The sequence below is a fragment of the Bos grunniens genome, chromosome 1 (genome assembly GCF_055505025.1).
Source record: "Bos grunniens cultivar Pamir isolate PY7600 chromosome 1, Bosgru_T2T1.0, whole genome shotgun sequence".
Taxonomy (NCBI): domain Eukaryota; kingdom Metazoa; phylum Chordata; class Mammalia; order Artiodactyla; family Bovidae; genus Bos; species Bos grunniens.
In genome coordinates, this window is record NC_141165.1 from 94,495,876 (window position 1) to 94,520,998 (window position 25,123).

At 37.4% G+C, this 25,123-nt stretch overlaps 1 long non-coding RNA gene across 6 annotated transcripts in view; it reads left to right on the forward strand.

Annotated features, from left to right (window-relative positions):
• LOC147379953 (uncharacterized) overlaps positions 1-25,123 on the forward strand; it is a 759,110-nt gene that overhangs the window by 27,667 nt on the left and 706,320 nt on the right. The window contains exon 2 of one of the 6 annotated variants that reach the window (XR_015134361.1): positions 13,644-16,795. The exons of the other annotated variants lie outside the window; for them this stretch is intronic. This is a non-coding gene — a long non-coding RNA (uncharacterized LOC147379953). Of the gene's footprint in view, positions 1-13,643; positions 16,796-25,123 lie in introns of those variants that run through there. 6 annotated transcript variants of the gene reach the window in all.

Consider the following 25,123-nt stretch of genomic DNA (forward strand, 5'->3'; position numbering starts at 1 on the left):
TTTATTGGTGGTGACTTGATGACTGCTATAAAAGAGGTGGGCTGGGGGCAAGGAGGAAGCCTGAAAAAGGAGTTCCAAACTTCAACATTGGTTTTGTCTGCCAGTGATGAATGCCCCGAAGACTTAGTGTTATCAAGAGGAAGCAAGGCATGACAGGAGGAGAGTGCATTTCAAAGTCCATCTCCTTTGATAAACTGTTCTCCAGGTGTGGTGGTTCACCAAATTACTTACATGCTAAGCTCCTCTATTTTATAAGAAGACCCTACTAACACCTTAACCTGCAGCACCTTCCTCCAGTTGGCTTTGTGGATGGATGGCTGTAAATTATTAGGTAAAGAAGAAGAGAAGATAAATGGATGTGTGTCCTTCCTTCCTTCATTTTTATTTCACACCTTGATTTCTGCCTTTGTTAAACACACAAGCAAAAAGTCTACCAGAATGCAGTTTCTAAGGGAGTTAATCTTTTTTTCTTTCCCCCTCCCCCAAGAACCATGTTACCCTGCTTCATCATCGCTTTGCCTATTTCCCCTCTTCTTGCTAATAATCTCTGCTCCCTCTAACCACACATAAACATCATGGAGCAACTGTCTGTGTATTTCCCTCTGTCCATTGTTCAGATGCTGAGCTGAAGTTCAGCAGTAAGAGCTTTTAGAATTTCTGTGCTTGAAATTTGTTAATACTGGTCTAAGTTCTCTGAGAAATGATGCTGATAACTATTGTCTGGAATCAGCCTGTGTTCTACTTACTATAGAGTTAAGAGGACCATCATTATGAGGTAAATTGTAAACTGTTGCTAAAATGTGTATATATGTAAATAAATGATCTGTAGTACTGGGCTGGATCCCTAAGAAGTGTACGTAATTGCTATATTGGGTTTTCTAATATAATGCTAAGTGTCCTTTGACTAAAGCTGAATTCAGGATTGTTTTCAATATGTGCCCATCATAAAGTTTCTCTTTCGCTAGATTTCCTTCAGACCCAAGTGGCTCTAGCCTGACTGTCAGTCCAGATGATTGTGCAGGCTGAGCTGAGGCCCATGATCTCCTGCATATCTTAATAGAGTGTTTGCTCCTGGAACTGAATGATTGGCATACAGCAATTCCTGAATGACTGCAACTAGGACCTCTGAACACATTTACCATCTGTTGAACAGGGATAGTATTTCAGGACAGCAGAATGTATTTAATAATGTCTTCAAGGTTCTTTCCTGATTTCCCAGGATGATCACTGAAAATATTGAATAAAATTGGTCCCTAGATAGGGCTCCATCAATTCCATAACAACAAACCACATTATCCTTAGAAATGGACATCCTGTAGAAGAAGTCTGTGTGACTTATTTAAGAATTGATGACAGGTTTTAACATGAAGATGACAGTCAGATATTTTTCTTACTTGTTTCTGCGATTAAGTAACCAAAGTATACTTTGTTGTCTGAGGGTTAGCTGATGATTTTTTTTACAGTGTCTTGTTAAAAATATATTAGCCACAACTGGATCTGTGTCAGTGGTAGTAAAGAGCTTGGGGATTTAATTTTCTCTGCTTTCCTTTTGAAAACATTAAATATTGAAAGAGAAACATGTTGGAATACTAATATTAGTAGGTGCTACATCTTCTTGAGGGAGCATCCCAGCAAGATAAAGTAATTTCACCCATCTTTTTGATTCTGATCTCAACAGTGACTTGTTTGAGACACCAAACAAGATTTTTACTTTAAAGCCATCTTTCATCATTATCCAGACCCCATATGGGTAATCCTTGTGGGAAGAGTCTTTAAGCATTATTAATGTCTCTTCTAAGTATCCGATCAATCTGAAGACTGGAAAAATGTGTCCATTTACAGAAAATTTGTGGATATGTGTATGTGCATGCGTGCATGCTCAGTTGTTCAGTTGTGTCTGACTCTTTGCTACTCTGGTGACTGTGGCCCATCAGGCTCCTCTGTTCATGGGATATTCCAGGCAAGAATACTGGAGTGGCTTGCCATTTCCTTCTCTGGAGGGTCTTCCCTGTCCAGGGGTTGAACTCATGTCTGCAAGTCTCCCTCATTATCGGGCAGATTCTTTACCTTTGAGCTACCTGGGAAGCCCACGTGACCAGAGAGATGGTACTTTGGTGGATTTCTGTATACATTTATAATGGGTTTTAACATACACATTTCTAGAAATGAGTTATATAGGTGTTTTCACAACATTCAGAAAATCTTAAGCAGCTGCTTTTCAATTCTATTTAGCCTTAAGGATATGCTTTCATTGCAGGCAACTCAGACATAATTGCAGAGAAGGCACTGGCACCCCACTCCAGTACTCTTGCCTGGAAAATCCCATGGGCGGAGGAGCCTGGTAGGCTATAGTCCATGCGGTCGTGAAGAGTTGGACACGACTGAGTGACTTCACTTTCACTTTTCACTTTCATGCATTGGAGAGGAAATGGCAACCCACTCTAGTGTTCTTGCCTGGAGAATCCCAGGGACAGGGGAGCCTGGTGGGCTGCCGTCTATGGGGTCCCACAGAGTCATACAGGACTGATGCGACTTAGCAGCAGCAGCAGCAGCAGCAGCAGCAGCAGACATAATTGCCTGGGGCTAGTGCAGGAAGTCCCTGGCATCATCAAAAGAAGAACAAGGTGGGGAAATGTGAATTAACAGACCCTCTCCAAGAATGTTGTCAGGTGTATTGAAGGAGCTTAGATGTGGGGATCCACTTGCAATATTTACATTGACTTGCTGTTTTTATGAGTGCATATTCATGATTATATGGCTGATTAAATCTAACGTGAAGATACGTGACTGCAGAGATTGACATCAATTTTGCTAGTGTTGGCAAACTAAGTTTCTAATATGAAGCCTCAAACGGAGTGGCCAAGTGAAGCATTTTATTCAGACCTGTTTTCTGGTGATGATCCTCCCCCAGGAATGTGACTGTTAGGACACTTTCTAGAATAGTGCACATTCACAGTGTGAGAGACCAAGAGCCCTGTATGTTCATGGTATAGAAGATACGAAGCATCTGGACTCATACTCATGGTGTTAGCAACGTTTTGCTTGTAACAAAGTAAACGCTACATCAGGAGGCCAAGCAGATGGAGGCCTCCATTCCTACTGGATTCTTCCCAAAGAAATGCTCTGGGTCAGTGGTTTTAGAAGACCAGTGTGGGTTGAAGGTCTTGTTAACATGAAGCCTAAATGTTCTCTCTTGGCCTTTATGCATTACCAACCTATGGACCACACAGTCTGCATCCTAATCCTAAAGTCTACATTCTCAATTCCACGTCACCAGATAGAATATCTGCAATCCAAATACAGATTTCCACCTAAGACACAGTCCAGGAATATTGCAGACTAGGACTTAAAAATGGTTTCAAGGTTCTGTATCGAGAATAGATGCTTTCAAGCCCAGAGTTTTCTAAGCAGCAGTAGACTGACCCTGTCATGTTGTTCATAGATCCACATACTTGTCTTTACATTCACCTGAAGAGACGTTGCAGAACCTCTTAAAGTTTAGTGTAATTTTTTTCTCCAGGATCTACAGGCGCTATTTTATTCATGTGACTGGCTCCCACACTGGGGCCATAGACTGGAACTTCGGAGTTTATACTTCACATTTCACAAATGTTAAACACAACACAACACGACTTCTGAAAATGAAGAAATATATTTTATGGAGGTCCTACTGAAACAGGATTTTATTTAGTTTCTATTTTTGAATATTTTCAGAAACACATTCCTACCCAGATTCCAGTCAAGTTGAAGATTTTTCCAAGATCTATATCATATACAATTCAAAATTATTGTTTTAAAGTCCACCAAGAAGCTTCTTTAATCTAGAAAGTGGCATAGCAATTCCTTGTCTCATAGGATTAATTTTTGAAGTAAAGATTTACAGCCTTTCCAAAGAAATAGGTCAAGGTTCTAATTCTTGTTTCCCTGACATATTAGGTCAAAAGCAATGGGATCAATTGACTAATGAAAGGAAGATAATGGTGGCAAAGGGGGTATAAGAAATAGGTTCCTCCTAACTCAGTTAACCTGTGTCAAGAACATCGTGGCTAGTCAGATCTTTTCCTAAAGACTCTATCCAACCTGGAATCAGATAAGGATATGTTTCCTTCTTCTTCTGTTACAAATGAAATAGAAGTAGTAAAAAAGGGAAAAATGCTGTTGGCCGAGAGCCTATGAGTGGGCTCTCCTTCATTTTTCTGAATTACTCCACGGTTAGAAAAGAAATTCACAGAAAGGTCTCCAGTTGACTGCATTTTCCTCATGTCTCCACCTCAAGTGAGTGAGAGATTACAAAAGGGGAAGATGATTGGCCTCAAGAACTAGATGGTTTCCTCTCCTGTAAACACTTCTTGTAAAGAAGCCTTGTGGTGTTTGGCATCACCTCCTGTACATTTGTAGATCGTGAGACAAATCTTCCTCAGTGAATTTTCTCCACTGCATTGTGAGAATAGAAATTAGCCTCATGTTCTCTCTCTTAACACCAAAGTGTCCCCACAATGGTAGCTATGAAAACAGCACTACTTAGTATTTTCTTTGATTGAGTGATCCAAGGGGAGCCCAGGTGCATATTGCTTGACTTTGTTATTTTCACTCCTTAGGCAAAGGGACATTTGCTTCAGCATTTAGGCAAAACCATGTGGAATGTGGAGTACAGAGTAGAAATCCCAATTTGTCAATTCAGATGGCATTCACTTAGAGAAAACATTAGAATACTTTCATCTATCTTAGGGCATTTAAGCAAGGTACATACACTCTAGTGATGCTTTATATTTCTTCCTTCTCAGGAGAAATTTGAGCTCTGTTAAATAGATCCTGAGCAGAGATTTGAATCACCTTTAAAGGCACATGCACTTTGTGAGGTGGAGGAATTATACATGGAAGAATGAGGGACATGGAGAACTGCTTCTTCCTTTGTATGTTTCCTGATTCTTCAACTTGATTTAACTTATTTCTTCTCTTGTACATATTGATTACATGTATTTGTACATTCTCTGCCCTCTGCTTACAGTGTATTCCCTAGACAGCTTGTGGGTCTAGACAACCTGTGGGTTTTCTAGTGGGTCTTTCTTTCTGGGTCATCTTGTGGATGTTTCTTGTGGGTCTTTCTTTTTGCTTAGAGAAGCATCCCCAAATCCTAAACCATTCAGATTATGCCCTCCATTGCTATTCTTTCAATTCATGGTCACCTTTTCCTTTGAACACTTAGAACTGTTAGTGATTTTACATTTATCTTTGTGCTCATTGGTATGATACTTTTTCTTTAAACCAGACTGTCTGCATGTGAAGAAAAGGACCACATCCACAATTATCTCTAGGGTGTACCATAGGCTCACCTACTTTTTGATAATATTCAGTGTTATTTATAACAAATATTTAATACTGTTTATAAATATATATATTTATTTATAACAACTAAATGTAATATACCTTTATTATCCTGAATTGAATTTAGTATATAATATAACCTACCCACACACACAATTTTTTAAAAAGTCAATAATTCACTGTAATAGAAAGAACATGTAATTAACTGCAATAAAACACCGTGTATTTCAATAGGTAAATGCTCGAGCATGACTTCATGAGATGTGATAAAGTACATACGTTAAATATATATGTGTATGCCTGGCACCACTTGGCCATGGCACATTCAGTAGGACACACCACGTTGTTTTGTTGACTCAAATGCCATGGCATAGCCTTTGATGTTGGGATTTTCCAAAATAATGACTGCATGTTGGTAAATTCCCAATTGAATTATATAAACTATTTCTTTGATAACATATTTACACTCAGAATTCAGTATTTGTTAAAACTGTGTAAATCATTCTTTGTACAATATATACAGGGCTTCCTGGTAGCTCAGCTGGTAAAGAATCCATATGTAATGCAGGAGAAGCCAGTTTGATTCAAAGATCCCCTGGAGAAGGGATAGGCTACCCACGCCAGTATTCCTCAGCTTCCCTGATGGCTCAGATGGTAAAGAATCTACCTGCAATGTAGGAGACCTGGGTTCAATCCCTGGGTTGCGAAGATCCCCTGGAGAAGGGCATGGAAACCCACTCCAGTATTCTGGAGAATCCCTATGGACAGGAGCCTGGAGGACTACAGTCCAAGGGGTCACAAAGAGCACAGCATATACAATACAGAGGTAGGTTCTCATCTCAATTATAAACCAGTTTCTTAGCCACATAAATGTATAGTAGGATATTTATTTGAAAGTCATGCAGGATCAGGACCATTCTTCTTTGAGACCATCCTAAATGTTGTATGTCTAGTGTCTCTGGGTATTTATCCAGTAAATACCAGGAGTTCCTCTAGTTTCTTTGACAACCAAAAAATACCCTGGCTAAATTCTAAAGTTTCCCATGATACCTACAAAGCAGTGGTACTGTTTAAGAAACTCTGGTAATGCCTATTATAGATGCTCCAGATGTGTTGAATAAATGGATTATATATATATGTGTATGTGTGTGTGCGTGTATATATATATATAGAGAGAGGATATATATGTGTGTGTGTGTATATATATATATATATCCTCTGTTATTTCTCTTTTGGCTTACAGATTTCAGACTCTATACCTAGAATTGTGCCTTGATTATGGAAAATGCATATTTATGTAAATGAACAAAAAGATGAATAATAATGCTTTTCACATGTAGAGGATAATTGCTCTTTGCTATTCCCTCCCATAGAACTACACTTTCTGTCTGCTTCAGTACATTCTATGCTGCTGCTGCTGCTGCTAATTTGCTTCAGTCGGGTCCGACTCTGTGCGACCCCATAGACAGCAGCCCACCAGGCTCCCCCGTCCCTGGGATTCTCCAGGCAAGAACACTGGAGTGGGTTGCCATTTCCTTCTCCAATGAATGAAAGTGACAAGTGAAAGTGAAGTCACTCAGTTGTGTCCGACTCTTAGCGACCTCATGGACTACAGCCCACCAGCCTCCTCCATCCATGGGATTTTCCAGGCAAGAGTACTGGAGTGGGGTGCCATTGCCTTCTCCAAGTACATTCTGTAGGACCTTCTAATTTTTATTTCCGTTGGCTTCCATCAGGAGCACTAGTGAAGAGAAATGTTACCAAATTTTTCCTGACCCACCATTGTTGTCTCTCATCTGCTGATGATCACTACTTTCATTAAGAAGCTAGAGGATACATTTAATGAAGAAGTCTGTCTGTGAGGTCTTAGACCTTCCTCATGTTTTCATCCTATCTTTGAACAGTTTTTCACATTTGAACATTATTCTCTTCAAATAATGATTTTCATGGCAGTGAATCCTGACACATAGAAGAAAAACTTTACCAGGAAAAGATTGTGAATGATAGTAATAAGACAGGGGCCATAAGAAAAGATTTTTTGGATTATTTTTCTGTATCATTACTGATGGCATGTTATAATTTATTATGATGACAGTATGTCAGTGTTTGAAAGTAAAATTTAGAAAGGAATTCAAGTGTTTTTTGCTTGTGCCAAAGCACTAGCTGGCAGTGAGTATCCTGTACTTCGTAATGACTTTAGGAACTGCGTTTTCTCAAACCAGACAGTTAACCTATTTCTTGCAAATTATCTTTCTCTTGTGAGGTTAAATTAGTGCTTGTAAACAGTGCTGAGGATGAGCTATCTCAATAGAAGTTGTTTCAGAAATGCAGAGTTTTATTGTTACAATTTGTGCTTATGTAGATACATCTTTACTTTCAGCGCTGGGCCCTGATTGTTCAGGGATGGATAAACCTCAGACTGAAAGTTTAGATAATGAGACAAGGTATTTTCACAGTTCTTGCATCTCAATCTCAAAATATTCAGCCACAATGCAAATACAAATGGTGCAGCAGATACATACACACTGTCACCTGTTTTGCAGCAGGAGCCATTAGGGAGGTGGCAGAGCCAGAATGGCTTGTTCTGTTCTCTCTCCCGCCACCTGGTGAGCAGAGTCCCAGTTCTGTAGCACCGTACACATACAAAGTGAAGACAACAAGTAAATCCACTTAAATCAGGTTGATTTTATAATTTAGGATGTTTTATATCTGTCAAAATAGTGGAACCTTTCTTCTTGAATCCTTTTATGGCTCCTGCTCCCTTTATCATTCATCATTTATCATGGTACTTAGTCATATCTCTTTTGTGTTGTTACCTGCTTTATGGGCATATATCTTGTCTTTCTAATTAAATTACAAACTCCCATGTGATAATGATTATCTTTTCTTAAAAAACAAAAAGGAAATTCTTCTCACTATTCAGCTAGTGTTTTGACCCATAGTAGAGAATCCATTGGTAATTATTATGTAACATAAAATAATAAATAAAAATCTTATGTAGAACAGCAGCACAGCTGCTTCCCTACACCAGAATTTACTTAACAATTCACACTTGAGTAAAGTCTCATATATATCGTCTTCTTTTACCACACCTTACTCTCAGAGGAAACACAGATTTCAGGGAATAATTAAAATTACAGCTCATCACTTCAGATAATGCTAAGGTTTCCATTTTGATGTTCTTTATTCAGTTTAGAAGTTGATGTATTTTAGGAGAAACATGTTGTTTTGGGAAATTGTTTTTTACTACCCTCCTCTTTCTTGCACACTGGAGTTTAGAACACCAAAGTTATATATTCTCTTCTTTATCAATGTGTAACTACTGGCAGAGAGAAGAATCTCAAAATATGTAATATACTGCAATGTTCTGTATCCCTAAATTGTTATATATAGTATGTGCATATATGGGTATGTGTGTATATGCATGTATGCATATGTAAATACCTGTGTATGTATGCTAACATTTTCCTCTACATAATAGTAAGTTCAATAGAGTGTACAAATCTAGAGCTGGAAAAAAAAAAATCTCAACCTCAGTCTCTCTCCTTTAATACAAGTGGATGTAAGCCATCTATCCTAGCTTAATTACCTATCTGACTGTATGGACAGACTGAGGGGACAGCAGAATATGTTTCACATTACTCTGCTTTTATAGGTATCACTATAGTTATATGGCTACCACACTCTATACTAGACATCAGCAACTTCTGAAGTGTATCTCAAACAGCATTCTTTGTGTGGGAGGTTAATAGGTATTACTTGGAGAACAGCTTTCATGGTCAAAGACATTTGGAAAAATCCTGGACTTTTGACTCAGCTAAATGTTAGTTTCCTCAGAGGTGAGGCTTCTTAGAGCTTATAATAATGCATTCATATTATTTAAATCTCCAATGGAGCTATGCATTCTATAGTATTTCCCAATCTTTTAAACACTGGAGAATTTCCCATAGCATCCTGAGGGACTGAGGTTTCTTAGAACAAACTTTAAGAAATATTTTAATAGGCTAAATGAAACTGCAAAAGTGAGTTGCTGTTGTGTCTGACTCTTTTTTGACCCAATGGACTGCAGCCTGCCAGGTTCCTCTGTCCATGGGATTTCCCATGCAAGAATACTGGAGTGGGTAACTATTCCCTTCTTTGGGTCTACTACCTTGCATGTAGATTCTTTACCATCTGAGCCATCAGGGAAGCCCTTGTTTAGCTTTCTAATTACATATTGCTAAATCTAATCAAATATATTCTACAAATATTTAAAAAAATTTTTTGTTGTTGTATACAGTTTTATTGATACCTATTTCACATATCTCACAATTCACCCATTTAACATGTATGATTCAGTGGGTTTTGGTACAAACATGGTTCTTGATTGCAAGGCAAACAGAAAATACATACTTTTATTTTAGATGAACCAGCAGAACTGTCAACCTTGAATAACTATAGAATTTGTCCTTTTGATATGAACATGATCATTCACTTTCACCTTCTTTAAAAAAGACCATATTATTATCCTTTTAAAAAATCTCAGTTAAGTCATTCTTATAGAGTTCTAAAAAACAAACAGTTACCATTTCTGCTTTTCCCCCTTATTAATATTTCCTGCATTGGTAAGTGTGATAGAGTGAACCCAATGTAATGCTCTAGGCCAGGATCTTGCAGAATCGCAGAGTCCTTCATGGTGAGCATTGTTTTTTAGCTACTTGGGATGCACCACTATAAGGTTTAAGAGCTGAGTTGAATCATTGTTGTCCCTACACTACATCCTGAAATATGTAAAAGATATTAAAAAGTCCTCAGATTAAAAAGTCCTATATCAGCTTATTTTCTTGTTGTTTTCATTTTTCCATAAACCAGTGAAGAATGAGAAATTGTATTATCTCCTGAGAAGCAGATCAAGGCTGCTTTTTATACAAAACTTGTCAGTTTTGAATGAAAGAAGAGAATCAATGTGTGTTGATTACCTTTTATGTGATCATTACATGGAATCTAGAGAAGAAACCTGTAAGACTTTTGTGAACATGTTTAAATTATCTGTGAGGAAATCATGCTTCCCTCCCCATCCCAGGAGGTAGAAAATGGCAGAAATGAAATGTTAATCCAGGTATGTCAGATCCCAAAGTTCAGCCTCTTTTCTTTTAATCATATTGCTTTCAAACCAAAGGCTACCATCTTCTTAAAAGATAATCCACCACCTTCATTCACCTCTTTTCTTAAAATCAAGGCTTATTGGAATTCAGCTTTAAAACTTTTATTTACCATATCTACATTTCTAATGTAATATATGCATGGTTAGTCACGTCTACATCTTCAAGTACCAAAACAATTCAGTAACTAAAACAAAGACGAACTGTATACATTTTAAATATATTTTAAATCAAATATTAAGAGGCCTGTGCTGGAGAATATTCAGTCTAATACCTCTGTAGTTCTCACAGCCTTTCCCTCATGTTTCTTCTCTTTGGGTTTATAGAAATGGCTATGGTATTTTCATGCAATATATTCATATTCAGAGGATGAAGGCAATGGTGGAGAAAGGGTAGGGTGAGTGACGTCAGTGCAAATGAAATCTATTTTTTCTATCAGCAAAAGTAAAAACCTTTTTGGAGTCCATAGTAGATACCTGTTCCCTTCTCTGTGCCTGGAAGTGTGTCAGATGGCCACACTAGAAAGCTAGAAAGTGAGACTTTATTCCCGCAAGCACATAACTGCCCTGAGCATAATCAAGGTTTTGATAGGAGGAAGAGAGAATAGATATTGGGCAGGTTGCTAATAGTGTCTGCTGCAGTCTGCCACATACTGCCTTATCAGTTTCAATCCACATTTTTGCTTTACTTTTATTAAGCTTATTGATTAGTTGTGATGAGTCAGCCTTCACTATTTCAAGGTTTGTGGAGATAGGTTATTTCCAAATATAATAGGAATGTGGGACTGCTTTTTTTCTTTAATACTAATTTTAAACATAATTCTAAATACAGATAGCATTTAAATTGTATTATGTTTTATGTTCTAAGAATGTGAAATATCCTGGGTATATGCTCAGGATGTGTCAACATTTTCTTACAAAGAAAACTGTAGGAAATAGCATTTTTAAAATTAGTAGAGCACTTTGTTCTGGGTGAAATCTGTGGAGATCTTAGAGGCTGGAGATAGAGCTTGAGAGGTTTTAGTAGACAATCTGAAAATATCTTAAAATTTAACGTACACATACTCTTTAACTGAACAGTTTTACTTCTCCAGGTTCTTAAATATCTAGTTACATGAAATTGCAAATAATACATAGAACTTTTTATAATAGTGAAAAACTGAAAACCTCCGAAGTAATTGTCCATTAACATTTTACATATTTTTGTATTGTTTCCATTTTTACAGTGAATGTGACTTATGTTAACAATAAAACAAAACAAAATGAAGATAAAAGCATTGTAAAATAGTTTAGGAGTTTAGTTTGTTTATTTTATCTTAAAACTATCCCATTTTTGTTGTCAGTTAGGAGTAGAGGGGGAAGTTGATGGGTGTTATTTTACTAAGTCCATCCAGGTCTCAAATGATATATTCTGCAATCACCTTTAGGAGAATATACATAGCTTGACAAACATTATTATTTGAGGAGTGGAAAACTGTCTTTTCAGTAAGCTAGTGGCAAGCGCTAAAGCTATTGGCAGAAGAAAATTCATGGCCTTGAGAGTCAGATGGACCTGGATTTCAACTCCAGACCCATGATTACTAGAGGTATGACCTTGGGGAGTACCCTTAACCTCCCTGATATTCAGGTTCCTTTCAATTTTGAGCACAAAGACAAAGAGCTCTAATGAGAACACAGACTAGGGATATCATGACAGAATAGCACAGACTCTGTAGCTCAAACAGAAAATTATTTTCCTGCAGTTCTGGAAATCCAAGGTCAAGATGTTGGCAGGGCTGGTTTCCTCTGAGGCATCTCTCTTTGGCTTGCTGATGAGCACCTTCACTCTGTCCTCAAGTGGCCTTTTCTGTGTGTACTGGCATTCCTGGTGTTTCTTCTTCTTAAAAGATCACTAGTTAATGGATTGGGGCCCCACCACATGACCTGATTTAACCTTTAAAGGCTCTATCTCCAAATATAGTCACACTGGCAGCTAGGGCTTCCAGCATATGGATTTTGGAGAGAGACACAGTTTGGTTCATAACAACGGGAACGCTGGAGGACGTGTTTGTTACATGAGAGAAACTGAGTTCACCCTTTTCCCTGCTTCTAGTTTCAGTCTTCAAAAATTAAAGAGAGGGATTTTATTACTATCTTAGAATAATGCTAGAATAGCTTTAAACTGATTAGTTTATAGGTGCACTGGTCATTTTCTGTATATGTATGTGTGTCTATGTGTGAGCGTGTATGTATATCCTCACAACTTGGGCAAGAGAGACAAGGCAAACCTTATTTTCCTTACTCTACAGCTTCAGAAGCAGAATGTAAGCAAGCTTAGGTGACTTCTGGTGGCTCAGTGGTAAAGAATCTGCCTGCTAGTACAGGAGACACAGGTTCAGTCCCTGGGTTGGAAAGATCCCCTTGAGAAGGAAATGGCAACCCATTCCAGCATTCTTGCCTGGGAAAGCCCGTGGACAGAGGAACTTGGCAGGCAGTCCATGGGGTCACAAAGAGTTGGACATGACTTAGTGACTAAATAACAACTAAGAATACACTGGTAGTGCATAAAAGAGTATAGAGGAAAGCTCAAATCTTGGGATCCTGATTCCAGAGCTTTCTCTCTGGACTAGTAGATTTAAAACTAAAAAAATTTTTTTTTGGACTGATTCTCATTTTTGCCCACAAATTGATGTCTTCACATATAAAAACAGACGAAAATGGAAATGCTTTTATTGGAAATTGAGTCTGAAGGGTACAGAGTCCTATATGTTCAGCTTCCTTATTGTTACTCAAGTTCTTTGTCCCCTAGGGTTTTATGGAAGGCACACATCTCTGATACAAGCATACCTTGTTTTCTTGTGCTCTGCTTTGTTGCTCTTCATAGTTACTTCATATTTTTTACAAATTGAAGGTTTGTGGTAACCTTGGATCCTGCAAGTTTATGGGCTCCATATTTTCAGCAGCAGTTGCTTACTTCATATCTCCGTTACATTTTGGTAATTATCACAATATTTTAAACATTTTTCATTATTAATTTATTTGTTATGGTGACCTTTGATCAGTGATATTTGATGTTACTATTCTAATTGTTTTGGGGTGCCACAAACTGTACTCATATACGGTGATAAATTAAATTGATAAATGTTGTGTGTGTTCTAACTGCTCCACTGACGGGTGGTTTCTCCATTTCTTTCCTCAGTCCTCCCTATTCTCTGAGACGTGAGAATATTGAAATTAAGTCAATTAATAATCCTACAATGACCTCTGAGTGTTCAAGTGAAAGAAGAGTTGCACATCTCTGATTTTAAATCAAAAGATAGAAATGATTAAGCTTAGTGAGAAAGGCATGTCAAAAGCCAAGATAAGCCAAAAGCAGGGCCTCTTGTAGCAAATAATGAGCCAAGTTCTGAAGGCAAAAGAAAATTTCTTGAAGGAAATTAAAAGTGCTGCTCCAGTGAACACGCAAATGTTAAGAAAGGAAAACAAAAAATAGCCTTATTACTGATGTGGGGAAGATCTTAGTGGTATGGATAGAAGATTAAGACAGCCATAGTGTTGCTGTAAGAAAAATCCACAGCAAGGCCCTAACTCTCTTCACTTGAAGGCTGAGAGAGGCGAGGAAGCTACAGAAGGGAAGTTTGAATCTAGCAGAGCTTGGTTCACGAAGCTGAGGAAAGATGCCATTTGCATATTGTAAAAGTGCCCGGTGAAGCAGCAAGTGCTGATGGACAAGCTCTTACAAGTTACCCTGAAGATCTAGCTAAGATAAGATGCTGAGAGTATTTTCAATGTAGATAAGATTTACATTGAATTTACAAATTTTCAATGTAGGTAAGACAGCTTTATATCAGAAGAAGATGCCGTCTAAGACTTCCATAGCTAAAGAGGAAAAGTCAGTGTCTGACTTCATAGGGCAGGCTGTCTCTTTTGTTAAGGATTAATAAAGCTAGTGACTTTAAGTTGAAGCCTGTGCTCACTTACCATTCAGAAATCCTAGGACCCTTAAGAATTATGCTGAATCTACTCTGCCTGTGTTCTATGAATGGAACAACAAAGCCTGGATGACAGCACATCTATGAACATCATTGTTTGCTGAGTATTTTCAGCCCACTGTTGAGACCTGCTTCTCAGATAAAAGATTCCTTTCAAAATATTACTGCTCAGTAACAACTAGCCTGGTCATCCAACAGCTAGCTCTGATGGTGATGTACAACAAGATTCATGTTATTTTCATGCTTGCTAATACAACATCCATTTTACAGCCCATGGATCAAGAGGTAATTTTAACTTTCAAGTCTTATTTAAGAAATATATGTCCTTGGGCTCTAGCTGCTGTACTGATTCTTGTGATAGATCTTTGCAAAGTAAACTGAAAACCTTCTGGAAAGGAACCGCCATTCTAAAAGCCGTTGAGAACATTTGTGATTCATGGAAAGTCAAAATAACAGCATTAACAAGAATTTGGAAGAAGTTGATTCCAGTACTCATGGGTCATTTTGAAGGGTTCAAGACTTCAGTGAGAGAAATAACTGCAGATGTGGTAGAAATAGCAAGAGAACTAGAATTGGAAGGAGGAGCCTAAGGATGTTACTTTATTGCTGCCATCTTAGGTTACAGCTTTAATGGATAAGCAAAGGAAGTGGTTTCTTGATGTAATCTATTCCTGGTAAAGATGCTGTGAAGACTGTTGAAGTGACAATGAAGAATTTTACATATTAGGTAAGCTTAGTTGATAAAGCAGCAGCAGATTTTGAGAGGATTGACTCCAATTTTGAGAGAAGTTCTACAATGCTATCAAAAGGCATTTCATGCTACAGAGAAATACCCATGAATGGAAGAGTGAGTCAGTATGGCAGGCTTCTTTGTTAGGTTATTTAAAGAAATTGCCACAGCCATGCCAACCTTCAGTAAGGACCACTTTAATCAGTCAATATCCATCAACATAGAGGCAAGATTCTCCACCAGCAAAAATGCTATGATTTGCTCAAGCCTTAGATAATTGTTAGCTTTTTTTTTCCAGCAATGAATAATTTTTTAATAAAAGTGTGTACATCACTTTTTAGACATAATGCTATTGCGTACTTCATAGACTATAGCATAACCTAGCTTTTACATGCACTGGGAAACCAAAAACTCATGTGACTTGCTTTATTGGGCTGTTTGCTTGATTGCTGTGGTTTGGAACCCAACCTACATATTTCTGAGGTATGCTGTAGTTTTATAGCCCCAAACTTTAAGTTGCTTTAGTACCTAGAAGAAACATATATGTATATCCATATATAGTGATTATACAAAGCTTATTTTATCAAGGGGAAAGAAAAAACATAGTCTAGAAATAAATAAGACCTCCTCTGAATGGAAAAGTGAAAAACAGTTTGGTTTCTTGGGGATTGGCCCTGGAACCTGTCTTATTTAACATTTTCATAAATGATTTGGAAAGGGGAACGCATGGTGAATTATCCAAGTTTGCAGATGACACTAAGCTCTTCCAGGTAGTGAAATGCCAAGCAGATGGAGATAAACTGCAGGGAGAACTTGCCAGCCTGCATGAGTGGGCAGAAAAGTGGTAGATGATATTCAGTGTGGGCAATGAAAGGTAATTCACTTAGGAAAAAATAATAAAGGCCATACTTATAGAAAAATTAATTGAGTTATCTGTTCATCTTATAAAAGATAGAGCTTTTTATAGACCATTCTTTGAGATAACATTTGTGAATTCACAAAGAAGTGGATTGAAAATAGACACACAGGAACATTAATCTTGAATTAAGTGATATTTTATAATGTGAGCTATTTAGTCTCACATTTGTCAAACAATGCTAATTGAGAACCCAATACATGTCAGGCTCTCTTTTGGGCATTCAAATCTGTTTGGTCATTGCATCTCAAAAGGAAAACAGATAAAAATCTATAAAATATTTAGAGAAGGCCAATGAGGATAGACTACAGTTTAGTTAGCAAATATCAAAACTTAAACCCAGATGTGTTGATCAAAATTTTTGAATGTTCTGATGTTCTTATCTCATTTGATATTACAATTGTAAGATGATGCAACAATTTTTTTTTCTAGTAGGTTTATAGATGAGGACTCAGAGTAAGATAATTTGAATGGCTTTCCTGAGCTCTTAAAATAGAAGGTGAAGATTGAATTATGGGTCTTCTGATTTCAAGTTCCATTACATTTTTCCATAGCACCACAGAGCTGCTTTAATCTTTAAGCAGTGAATTGAAGGACTTTGTTATATCCAAAGGCAAAAGGATTAGAAATATTAATAGATTATGAATGGATGGTAGATTGTTATGTAAATCATGGATGAAGATAATGTTAATAAAGATGCAGATAAGACTGCATTATCTCTTTTGATGTCTTTTTGGTATATGAGTATGTAGCTTTGGAGAATCATGAATATCTTCTGGACTGTCACCAACCACATGTAGGTCAAATAGCATTTTAGGACTCCATTATAATGGCTGAAGCAAGGAGATCAACATACAGATCAGAGTACCCAACACAGGTATGGAACACCTGCCTCTTTCCTAGGCCAGCATTCTGTGTGTATGTTGCATAGTTGAAATATTGAAGCTATGCATTTTGAATGTTAATGAGTGAAGGATCTGCAGATCAGAGAAGACTGAAAACAGAAAACCTTGGCAAATACAGTAGGTAGTTATGAAGAAATTGGAGTTCACAGAGAAATTTGAAGGTGTGACTCAAGTAATAACCCAATGAGATAAAAGCTGATGAGACTAAGAGAAATAAAAAGGAGGAGAAAGATTGGAATCAAGAAAGCAAATTAATAAAAATTAAAGTAAAAGATGACTGAGTCAATTATAGTCATATTATTTTTCCTGCTGTGCTATTTTGGGTGCTCATATCCTTAAGCTTGTTAAACTATTATCCTGCTGCTGCTGCTAAGTTGCTTCAGTTGTGTCCAACTCTGTGCAACCCCATAGACGGCAGCCCATCAGGCTCCTAGAATAATTTAATTATCATTATAGTAAAATAAATTTGTGCTCAGGAGTTCTTTTTTTTTTGGGAAAGTAAACATAATTAGAAGAAATGTGCATGTGCTCTTCCTACTGTCCAGCCTCTCCCACCATTTGAGCTTACTTCTGTTATGTTGGGGTTTCCCTGATGGCTCAACCTATCTGCCAATGCAGGAGACGTGGGTTTGATCCTTGGGTTGGGGAGGTCCCTTGGAGAAGGGAATGGCTATCCACTCCAGTAGTCTTGCCTGGATAAATCCCATGGACAGAAGAGCCTGGCAGGCTACAGTCCATGGGGTCACAAAAACTGGACAGGACTGGACGACTAACACTTCCACTTTTCTGTTATGCTGGCCACTTATAAGTCCATCTTCCATTCCCATCTGGCACATTCTTGCACATGGAATACACTCCTCCGTTAACTCTAGTTCCTCAGAGCCTACCCACCCCTAAAACTGAACATTTGTTCATTTATCTATTTCATATTGATACATATTTAAATAAAAGTATGATATATTAATGGAGATATGCTTATCTGTTTTCTACATCTATCAGTTCAGTTCAGTTCAGTCACTCAGTTGTGTCCGACTCTTTGTGACCCCATGAATTGCAGCACACCGGGCCTCCCTCTCCATCACCAACTCCTGGAGTCCACTCAGACTCACGTCCATCGAGTCAGTGATGCCATCCAGCCATCTCATCCTCTGGTGTCCCCTTCTCCTCCTGCCCCCAACCCCTCCCAGCATCAGAGTCTTTTCCAATGAGTCAACTCTTCACATGAGGTGGCCAAAGTACTGGAGTTTCAGCTTTAGCATCAGTCCTTCCAAAGAAATCCCAGGGCTGATCTCCTTCAGAATGGACTGGTATAGTATGTAGTTAATACAGTTCTACCGTGAATTGTTCGTGCATTGGTTTGCCACAGTAAAAGTTGGTTGAGTGTATTGTAAGTTACTGGAGGGAAGGGACCATGCTTTTGAATTTTCTCTCCTGACTTGTCTATAGCACTAAAATGTAGTGATATGTTTTGCTTAGTTTGATTGCTTTAGGTTGAAGTTGTCCTTTGAAAGAGAAAATTTGTTTTGAAGCAGAGAATAGCTATGCATTTTGTTTCTCTGAAGAATCATCTTTTACTTTCAAATGAGATTTCCCAAGTTCAAAGAACAGCCAAAAAATTAGTCTTCAAACTGCTTAATGATGCTGTTGCCAGGTCTACAAGAGGTTTGTACCTAATATACTACTACTCAAACCATTTTTCCACTTAAAATTATCTTTCCATTTTAGCTGTTTGCCTGACTTTGTTATGGAAAGCTTCCTTTTTAAGTATTCAGTTTGCCATCCAGTTCATCTCTCATGTTCAGAACTACTTTTGGTTGTTTATGAATAAGCTTGGAGCTTTTCCTAGAAAAATCCGATTGTGGCAAGTGGGTGTCATGAAAGCTTGTGCTGGTCATTTAAAATGTGTAGCCAAGAAACTCATAACTGTCTTTACTCTTTTACCCAGAATCATGGTATAATTACAGACAATAAAACAAAACAACAGTTAGAATAACACCAGCAAGCTATGGAGCATTTAGGGAGGCTTGTGAAAAGCAAGTAATGGGAAAAGTACAATAGGTAAGATCTGAGATATGACTGCCAAAAACAAAGCAAAATTAAACCTTATTAGGCCAGGCTATGTAGCAGTAGCCATTTGGCTAAAGTGTCAATACTCTATAGCAAAAACCTTGAAGTGTGGCAGAAGAATTTAAACCAGGAGCCTATGTTAAATATGATCACACCCCAGCTGTATAACGCCGAGATGACCATGCTTCTCCTGTAAATGACTGCCTCCTCCACAGTGCCTGATGTGTAGAGTCACTAAACAGAATATTGATTAAATTAGATTTACCTTTACTTATCAAAGTATAAGTCACATACATTATTATGTTAGTTTCACGTGTACAACACAGTGACTCAACACTTACACACATTGCAAAAAGATCACTATAAGTCTAATTACCTTCTGTCACCATACAACGTTAATATATTGACTGTATTACACAGGCTGTACATTACTTACCTATGACTTATTTATTTTATAAATGGAAGTTTGTATCTTTTGATCCGCTTTCCCATTTGCCTCCCCTGCACCAGTCTCCCTCCCCTTTGACAGTCATGAATCTGTTCTCTGTATCTGAGTCTGGAATTTGCTTTTTTGTTTTGATTTTTAGATTCCATGTGTAAGTGAAATAAGGTGGTATTTATCTGACTTATTTCATTTGGCATAATACTCTAGGTATCTATGATGTCACAAATGGCAAGATTTCATTCTTTTTTATGGCTGAGTAATACTCTGTTGTACATATATACAACATCTTTTTCTATTCATCCGTAAGTGGACACCTAGGCTGCCTTCATATCTTGGCTTTTGTAAGTAATGCTGCATTGAACATAGGGTTGGATATATCTCTTTGAGTCAGAGTTTTAATTTTCTTTGGAAAAATATCTGGAAGGGGAATTGCTCAATCATATGATAGTTCTGTTTTTTATTTTTAAAGAAACTTCCATACAGTTTTTCAGAGTGGCTGCACCAATTTACATTCCCACCAACAGTGCCTGAGGGTTCCCTTTTCTCTACATTCTTGCCAACATTTGTTATTTGTTTTTGTTTTGATAATAGCCACTCCAGCAGGTGTGAAATAATACCTCATTGTAGTTTTGATTTCCAATTTTCTAATGAGGAGGGCTATTGAGCATTCTTTCATGCTTATTGGCTATATGTATGTCATCTTTAGGAAAAAAATGTCTATTCAGATCATTTTTTTGTTAAGAGTTTTATGAGTTCTTTTTATTTTTTGCATTCAGTTCAGTCATGTCTGATTCTCTGTGACCCCATGGACTGCAATACGCCAGGCTTCCTTGTCCATTACCAACTCCTAGAACCTGCTCAAACTCATGTCCATCGAGTCTGTGATGACATCCAACCTTCTAATCCTCTGTCATCCCCTTCTTTTCCTGCCTTCAATCTTTCCCAGCATCAGGGTCTTTTCCAATCAATCAGTTCTTTGCATTAGGTGGCCAAGGTATTGGAGTTTCAGTTTCAGCATTAGTCCTTCCAATGGATATTCAGGACTGATTTTCTTTAGGATGGACTGGTTCAATCTCCTTGCAGTCCAGGGGACTCTCAAGAGTCTTCTCCAACACCACAGTTCAAAAGCATCAATTCTTCAGTGCTCAGCTTTCTTGATAATGCAATTCTCACATCCATACATGATTACTGGAAAAACCAAAGCTTTGACTAGATGGACCTTTGTTGGAAAAGTAATGTCTCTGCTTTTTAATATGCTATCTAGGTTGGTCATAACTTTCCTTCCAACGAGTAAGCGTCTTTTAATTTCATGGCTGCAGTCACCATCTGCAGTGATTTTGGAGCCCCCCAAAATAAAGTCTCACACTGTTTCCATTGTTTTCCCACCTATTTGCCATGAAGTGATGTGACTGGATGCCAAGATCTTAGTTTTCAGGAATGTTGAGTTTTATGCCAACTTTTTCACTCTCCTCTTTCACTTTCATCAGGAGGCTTCTTTAGTTCTTCTTTGTTTTCTGCCGTAACTCCTTTTGAATATGTGATTTGGATATCTTCTGCCATTCAGTAGGTTGCTTGAATTTTTTTCATAGCTTCCTTCAGTTTTCAGAAAGCCTTTTCAAAAAAGCCTTTTCATTTGATGTAGCCCTATTTGTTTATTTTTGTTTTTGTTGGACTTGTTTTGGAAGTCAGATTCACAAAAACATCACTAAAGCCAATATCAGGGAATTTATCACCTGTGTTTTCTTCTAGGAGTTTTATGATTTCAGATCTTATATCTAAGTGTTTGATCCATTTTGAGTTAACTTTTGTTTTGATCTATTTGTATATAAATAAGGTGTATGTGTATGTTTTTATTTATTTGTATTTGTATTTACCAATTGTAAATATAGTTTATATATTGTATTTATGATTTTGCATGTAGCTGTCTAGCAAATTGTGTGATGCTATTACATATGCTAATACCCCCAACTCCATATTTTGTAAACTCCCCTTTCCCCATTATATATTCTTATCTCCTTTGTCATAAATTAACTGACTACATATGTGTAAACAACATTAACCTTCACTGATTAGTTTAACCCTATAACTAGCTATTATCTTAGGAAACAGAGGGAGGTCTGGGCAAAAAATGACAGGAAGAGATTACCTTTGTTAACCTGGTTAGCCAGGATAGCTGCAAAAAGTCAGGGTGTTGGGTCAGGACAATGTGGCAGTGGATAAAGGATGGCCATGGAAAGGAGTTGGAAGTGGTCCTGGAAACAATTTTGGACTATTTAGTAATTTTGCATAGGGCTGTACTGAGTCACTATTTCTTTGGTAGACTAGTTCATTAATTTTGTTTCAAAAACGTTACAACTTTCTGCTTTCACTTTGCCCTCACATTTCACTTTCAAAAGTCTACTTATTCCCCCTAGTTCGTCCCATTACACTACGTTCGATAACTCTACCAGGGGACTCCTTATTTATAAATGTTCGGTTGTTCTGACGATTTTCTTAACAGCCTTTCATCAATAGCTATTTTAGCGGTGTCTTCATTCCTTCTTGTCTGTCCACTGCTCTTTGGTTTACTGCAGAAAAAATGAACTGAGTGTTTTAGCCATTGTTCAGTAGTCATTGATTTTAAGTCTGCCCATTTATTTAGAGAGTTTATTTTCTCTTACTATTTTCTGATTCAAAATTTTACATATAGTTAGTTTTCTTATTTTTAATCCCTTTGGCTAGTACTAATGTTTCTATTTTTTGTGGTCATTATCTGCTTTCAGCTGTGAGAAACTGATTCATATTCTTCTACAATGAACTATTGTTTCTCGTTAAATGCTAAATAATAATACATAATGATGGCTGCAAGAAAATAGAAAATAGTTTCCTGCCCTTGTAGTGATCACAGTCTAAAAGAGGAAAGAGAAGACAGATTCACATACTAAAATATGCCCATCATCAATTAGTATTTTCTGGATAGCAGTCAATAAGTATTCATGGATCTGGCAAGGAGAGGTTGGCAGTTATCTTAAAGGAGTGGTTTTAGGGGGTGGAGACAGGGAGGTTTACTTGGAAGCACCTTCATAGTACAAGTGAGTCTTGATGAAAGCTGTGTTGAGAGCACGTTAAGACAGGGGATTAGACTGATAATCTTTGCATATTTGAAAGGATCTAAACACCTGAATCTTAAAGTTATCATCTAAGTACTTGGAAAATAAGCGAAAAGGAATTGGGAGATGTGAGCTTGGATTCAGGACAGATCTTTCTTTGGTTATGCAAAGAAATCTTCTGAAAATGTTTAAGTTGTAAATTAATACGTAGTTTATTAGATTTAGATCACTTTTTTCTTTTTTTGTTCACTGCATCTGTTCTTGAGGACTGAAAGTAACAGGGGGCTGGATATTTTTCTTCTCTAGAACTTTCATCATGTTGACATGGTCTCATATTGAAGTATAGGAAAACCTTACTAAAACGGAGATGGCAGACCCTGGGTGGTCTTTAATGTCGATACCATATATTACTACATGAAGTCTAAATATTCCTACCTAACTTTTCTGGGAAATGGTTCCACCATGTCTATCAACTATTTTTTTAAAGTTTCCTTTCAAAAAAAGTCTAATTTCAGCTACCAACATCTGTACATATGTTCATTCCCACAATTCTTCTTTTACTCTCCATCTTTTGGAGCCCTCTGTATCCTTTAGGCCTGAGTTCAAACCTTTATTCTTCAATTGTTCTTTACTCAATATTCTGTTCCTTTAAAATCACTTGTAAGAGTTACTGTCATATAGTTTTATACTTAGTTATCATGTGATTGTTTTGAATCATCAATTAAAATATGAACTATTTAAAGGCAAGTACCATGGCTCTTACAAATGCCATAGTGACAAATAGAGGGCTAAAATGTAATAGATTTCTAATAAAAGTTTGTGGGTTGAACAACTGAATAATAACAGTCCCTACATTTCGTGGAGGTAAAAGGAATCAGAGAAGAGGCACACATCTTTCATTGCCTTTGGATTCTGTAGATACAGATTTTACTTACTAGCTAAATATTAAACCAAAGCCGTAGTATTGCCATGGAGTCTGGACAGTCAACTGGATCTTAGTGAACATAAAATGCTACTCACTTCTAAAATTATTTCCCTACAGTGAGGTTCTGTTCACCCTCCTGAAAGCTTATAGCATTGCTTTTTATTGATTTCTGTCTGCAACAAACCAGTACTGTTTCCTTGATATTAAATAATAGGAATGACAGCAACAGATAATAAAGTGATCTATTCATTTTACTGTCAGAGTACTCTGAAGGGTGGTCAGGAATGCTGATGGCTTACTGGTAGGATGACCATATAGCTTGTCATTTAAACCAAGACACTTCTGAGAGCAAAAGGGAACTTTGTCGATAATCACACTGGGACCATAGGTATAAACCAGTACTGTCAAAAGCAAACTAAGACACATGATCATCCTGTATATTAGAATCCCAGAATTTGTTTGTGGAACAATAAAGAAGTAATTAGGATGGAGTAGAGCCCATTCTGGCTACCTAGTTCTTCTTCCCTCCCATTTTATTATCCATTTCTTAGAGTCCTCGTGGTTGTCAGCAGGAATTCCAGATCTTAGGAATTCTGCACAGTAGAGTGGCATCACAGACATTTAATCCATTTTTTCCCACTTATTAAAAATAATGTTTTCCAGTTATGTAGAATACAACTTTCCACTTTTACTTTATAAACTATACACATTTTTATTAAAATTTTGAAAGAGGGAAATTTCACTATTCTTAACTCAAAAACTTTGTTTTGTATGTGCCTGATGTCAATGCCTGTGATATGTTACTCTCAGGGGTTACTTAGGCCAGTAGTCCAGTGGCAGTTTTTACAGAACTGTAAGTATCCCCCAAATTATTATAATTATGGTTATTGCCATAAATGTGTTTATACTGGAAGCATTTTTCTGAATTAAACATTATTTAACATAGCGAGTTTTTGAAGAAGTCGTATTTAGAAGCTTGTTTTGAACCAAGAGGTGACTTGTCATATATGGAGGATGTGATTTTTGTGAACAGTTAGGCTTAACACCTGATAATAACAATGGTTTAGGTCTGCTAAGTCACTTCAGTCGTGTCTGACTCTGTGCGACCCCAGAGACGGCAGCCCACCAGGCTCCCACGTTCCTGGGATTCTCCAGGCAAGAACACTGGAGTGGGTTGCCATTTCCTTCTCCATTGAATGAAAGGGAAAAGTGAAAGTGAAGTCGCTCAGTCGTGTCCAACTCTTAGCTACCCCATGGACTTCAGCCTACCAGGCTCCTCTGCCCATGGGATTTTCCAGGCAAGAATACTGGAGTGGGGTGCCATTGCCTTCTCCGGGTTTAGGTCTATCCTATCCCTTTAATATTATTAGAATTACAGCAAACCCAAGGATTTTCTGTATTAATACTTGTGTCCCTATCCCTGCCTATAACTAGAATAATAGAAAATCTGAGGGAGCTATGAATTTACAAACAAAAAGCATTTTTGAATTATCTGATAATTTTAGAGTTAGCAAATTTTCTCAATTGAGATAAAATGATATTTTGTGAGTATTTTACAAAAATTATTTATGGGGATATGTGAGAAGTACTCTAACTTGGTGTCTTGTCCT